General features: G+C 39.1%; 1 non-coding gene across 1 annotated transcript; it reads left to right on the forward strand.

Moving 5' to 3' along the window:
* The first annotated feature begins 3,362 nt into the window (after positions 1 to 3,362).
* LOC127739827 (small nucleolar RNA R71) lies at positions 3,363 to 3,470 on the forward strand. Its single transcript, XR_008000569.1, has one exon. It is a non-coding gene; the product is annotated as a small nucleolar RNA R71 (small nucleolar RNA).
* Positions 3,471 to 5,332: the final 1,862 nt, after the last annotated feature.

Raw genomic sequence — 5,332 nt, forward strand, 5'->3', positions numbered from 1 at the left:
ATTCAAGCATTCATTCAGAAAACAAAAAGCATTGTCACCACATCAAACTAATTCAACTAGTTTTAAGGATGAATTCGAAATCATGTACTTCTTGTTCTTTTGTAATAAAAATAGTTTTCATTTAAGAAAGGTGATGGATTCATAAGACATTCATAACTTTAAGGCATAGACACTAAGACAGTAATGATCATAAGACACAAACATAAATAAAACATAAAGCATAATTTTTTGAAAAACAGAAAAATAAAGAACAAGGAAGTTAAAGAACGGGTCCACCTCAGTGATGGCGGCTTGTTCTTCCTCTTGAAGATCTTATGGAGTGCTTGAGCTCCTCAATGTCTCTTCCTTACCTTTGTTGCTCCTCTCTCATGATTCTTTGATCTTCTCTAATCTCATGGAGGAGGATGGAATATTCTTGGTGCTCCACCCTTAGTTGTCCCATGTTGGAACTCAATTCTCCTAGGGAGGTGTTGATTTGCTCCCAATAGTTTTGTGGAGGAAAGTGCATCCCTTGAGGTACCTCAGGGATTTCATGATGAGTGGGATCTCTTGTTTGCATTGAGCTCCTTCCACACAGATATCCATGAGGACTTGGTCTAGCCTTTGATTAAAGTTGACCTTTTTTGAGTTTGAAAAGGGACCTTGGGGATTACCTTCTTTAAGGCCACAACTTCATAGAAGTGGTCTTGATGCACCCTTGAGATGAATCTCTCCATCTCCCATGACTCGGAGGTGGAAGCTTTTGCCTTCCCTTTCCTCTTTCTAGAGGTTTCTCCAGCCTTGGATGCTATAAATGGTTATGGAAAAACAAAAAGAAATGCTTTTACCACACCAAACTTAAAAGGTTTTCTCGTCCTCGAGCAAAAGAAGAAAGAAGAGAGTAGAAGAATAAGAAATAGAGGAGATGGGGATGGCTTTGTGGTTCGGCCAAAGGGGGAGAAGTAGTGTTTAGGTTGTGTGAAAATGAAGGAGTGAAGATGGGTTTATATAGTGGTGGAGAGGGGGGTAGGGTTCGGTTATGAATGGGTGGGTTTGGGAGGGAAAGTGGTTTGAATTTGAATGGTGAGATAGGTGAGGTTTTATGAAGGATGGATGTGAGTGGTGAAGAGAAAGATGAGATTTGATAGGTGAGGGGTTTTTGGGGAAGAGTGGTTGAGGTGATTGGTGAATGGGTGAAGAAGAAGAGAGAGGGTGGTGGGGAAGGTGGGGATCCTGTGGGGTCCACAGATCCTTAGGTGTCAAGGAAAAGTCATCCCTGCACCAAGTGGCGAGCAAAAATGCTCTCTGTGCCAATTTTGGCGTTAAACGCCGAGCTGGTGCCCATTTCTGGCGTTTAACGCCAACTTCTTGCCCTTTCCTGGTGTTTAACGCCAGTCTGGTGCCCATTTCTGGCATTAAACGCCCAGAATGGTGCCAGACTGGGCGTTAAACGCCCATTTGCTGCTCTTACTGGCGTTTAAACGCCAGCAAGGTCTTCCTCCATGGTGTGCTGCTTTTCTTTCTGTTTTTCATTCTGTTTTTGCTTTTTCAATTGATTTTGTGACTTTCCATGATCATCAACCTACAGAAAACATAAAATAACAAAGGAAAATAGATTAAATATAACATTGGGTTGCCTCCCAACAAGCGCTTCTTTAATGTCAATAGCTTGACAGTGGGCTCTCATGGAGCCTCACAGATACTCAGAGCAATGTTGGAACCTCCCAACACCAAACTTAGAGTTTGAATGTGGGGGTTCAACACCAAACTTAGAATTTGGTTATGGCCTCCCAACACTAAACTTAGAGTTTAACTGTGGGGGCTCTGTTTGACTCTGTTTTGAGAGAAGCTCTTCATGCTTCCTCTCCATGGTGACAGAGGGGTATCCTTGAGCCTTAAACACAAGGGATTCTTCATTCACTTGAATGAGCAATTCTCCTCTGTCAACATCAATCACAGCCTTTGCTGTGGCTAGGAAGGGTTTGCCAAGGATGATGGATTCATCCATGCACTTCCCAGTCTCTAGGACTATGAAATCAGCAGGGATGTAATGGTCTTCAACCTTTACCAGAACGTCCTCTACAAGTTCATAAGCTTGTTTTCTTGAATTGTCTGCCATCTCTAGTGAGATTCTTGTAGCTTGCACCTCAAAGATCCCTAGCTCCTCCATTACAGAGAGAGGCAAGAGGTTTATACTTGACCCTAGGTCATACAGAGCCTTCTTAAAGGTCATGGTGCCTATGGTACAAGGTATTGAAAACTTCCCAGGATCTTGTCTCTTTTGAGGTAATTTCTGCCTAGACAAGTCATCCAGTTCTTTGCTGAGCAAAGGGGGTTCATCCTCCCAAGTCTCATTACCAAATGACTTGTCATTTAGCTTCATGATTGCTCCAAGGTATTTAGCAACTTGCTCTTCAGCCACATATTCATCCTCTTCAGAGGAAGAATACTCATCAGAGCTCATGAATGGCAGAAGTAAATCCAATGGAATCTCTATGGTCTCAGTGTGAGCCTCAGATTCCCATGGTTCCTCATTAGGGAACTCATTGGAGGCCAGTGGACGTCCATTGAGGTATTCCTCAGTGGCATTCACTGCCTCTTCCTCCTCTCCTAGTTCGGCCATGTTGATGACCTTGCATTCTCCTTTTGAATTCTCTTCTGTATTGCTTGGAAGAGTACTAGGAGGGAGTTCAGTAATTTTTTTTGCTCAGCTGTCCCATTTGTGCCTCCAAATTCCTAATGGAGGACCTTGTTTCAGTCATGAAACTTTGAGTGGTTTTGATTAGATCAGAGACCATGGTTGCTAAGTCAAATTGGTTCTGCTTAGAATTCTCTGTCTATTGCTGAGAAGATGATGGAAAAGGCTTGCCATTGCTAAACCTACTTCTTCCACCATTATTGTTGTTGAAACCTTGTTGAGGTCTCTGTTGATCCTTCCATGAGAGATTTGGATGATTTCTTCATGAAGAATTATAGGTGTTTCCATAGGGTTCTCCCATGTAATTCACCTTTTCCATTGAAGGGTTCTCAGGATCATAAGCTTCTTCTTTAGATGAAGCGTCCTTAGTACTACCTGGTGCAGCTTGCATTCCAGACAGACTTTGAGAAATCAAATTGACTTGCTGAGTCAATATTTTGTTCTGAGCCAGTATGGCATTCAGAGTGTCAATCTCAAGAACTCCTTTCTTTTGATTCGTCCCATTGTTCACAGGATTCCTTTCAGAAGTGTACATGAATTGGTTATTTGCAACCATTTTAATGAGTTCTTGAGCTTCTGTAGGCGTCTTCTTCAAATGAAGAGATCCTCCAGCAGAACTATCCAATGACATCTTGGACAGTTCAGACAGACCATCATAGAAGATACCTATGATGTTCCATTCAGAAAGCATGTCAGAAGGACATTTTCTAATCAATTGTTTGTAACTTTCCCAAGCTTCATAGAGGGATTCTCCTTCCTTATGTCTGAAGGTTTGGACTTCCACTCTAAGCTTACTCAATTTTTGAGGTGGAAAGAACTTTGCCAAGAAGGCATTGACTAACTTTTCCCAAGAGTTCAGGCTTTCTTTAGGTTGTGAGTCCAACCATATCCTAGCTCTGTCTCTTAGAGCAAAAGGGAATAGCATAAGTCTGTAGACCTCAGGGTCAACCCCATTAGTCTTGACTGTGTTACAGATTTGCAAGAATTCAGCTAAAAACTGATGAGGATCTTCCAATGGAAGTCCATGGAACTTGCAATTCTGTTGCATTAGAGAAACTAATTGAGGCTTAAGCTCAAAGTTGTTTGCTCCAATGGCAGGGATAGAGATGCTTCTCCCATAGAATTTAGGAGTAGGTGCAGTGAAGTCACTCAGCACCTTCCTTGCATTGTTGGCATTGTTGTTGTTTTTGGCTGCCATGGGTTCTTCTTCTTTGAAGATTTCTGTTAGGTCCTCTACAGAGAGTTGTGCCTTATCTTTCCTTAGCTTTCACTTCAAGGTCCTCTCAGGTTCAGGGTCAGCCTCAACAAGAATGCTTTTGTCTTTGCTCCTGCTCATATGAAAGAGAAGAGAACAAGAAAATATGGAATCCTCTATGTCACAGTATAGAGATTCCTTGAGGTGTCAGAAGAAAAGAAAAGTAGAAGGAAGAGGTAGAAAATTCGAACTTATCAAGGAAAGATGGAGTTCGAATTGTGTATTGAGGAGTAGTGTTAGTCCATAAATAGAAGGATGTGAGAAGAGGGGAAGAAATTTTTGAAAATTAATTAAAAAGATTTTAAAAATATTTTGAAAAACACTAATTGATTTTCGAAAACCAAGAGTGGAAAAGAAATCAAGTGATTTTTGAAAAAAATTTTGAAATTAGAAATCAAAAAGATATGATTGAAAACTATTTTGAAAAAGATGTGGTTGAGAAGATATAATTGAAAAGTTATGGTTTTAAAAAGATTTGATTGAGAAGATATGATTTGAAAAACAATTTAAAAAGATTTGATTTTGAAAATTAATGACTTGGCTAACAAGAAAATATATGATTCAACATTAAACCTTTCTCAACAGAAAAGCAACATACTTGAAATGTTGAATCAAATCATTAATTGATAGCAAGTATTTTTGAAAATGGAAAGAAATTGATTTTGAAAAAGATTTGATTGAAAAGATATGATTTGAAAAAGATTTGATTTTGAAAAATTTTGAAAACTTAAAAAAAAATTGAATTAAAAACAAAATATTCCCTCTTGTGCCATCCTGGCGTTAAACGCCCAGAATGGTATCCATTTTGGCGTTTAACGCCCAAAACACTACCCTTTTGGGCGTTAAACGCCCAACCAGGCACCCTGGCTGGCGTTTAAACGCCAGTTTGCCTTCTTCACTGGGCGTTTTGAACGCCCAGCTTTTTCTGTGTAATTCCTCTGCTGTATGTTCTGAATCTTCAATTCCCTGTATTATTGACTTGAAAAGACACAAATTAAAAATTTTTTGGATTTTTAATAATCAAAATGTAACTAAAATCAAATAACAATGCATGCAAGACACCAAACTTAGCAGTTTGTATACCATTGACACTAACAAAATGAGAATGCATATGAGAAACAACAAAACACTCAAGTCAAGAGAATTTAAAGATCAGAGTAAGGAAATCATCAAGAACAACTTGAAGATTAGTGAAGACACATGCATGAATGCAGGAAGAATAGAAACATGCAATTGACACCAAACATAAAATGAGACACTAGACTCAACAAGAAACATACAAAAAATTTTTGGTTTTTATGATTTTATAATTTTTTTGGATTTTTCAAAAATTGAGTGGAAAAAAAAAATAAAGGTATCAAAATTCTTAATGAGAATTCCAGGAATCATGCAATGTTAGT

The sequence above is a fragment of the Arachis duranensis genome, chromosome 6 (genome assembly GCF_000817695.3).
Source record: "Arachis duranensis cultivar V14167 chromosome 6, aradu.V14167.gnm2.J7QH, whole genome shotgun sequence".
NCBI classification, from domain to species: Eukaryota; Viridiplantae; Streptophyta; class Magnoliopsida; order Fabales; family Fabaceae; genus Arachis; species Arachis duranensis.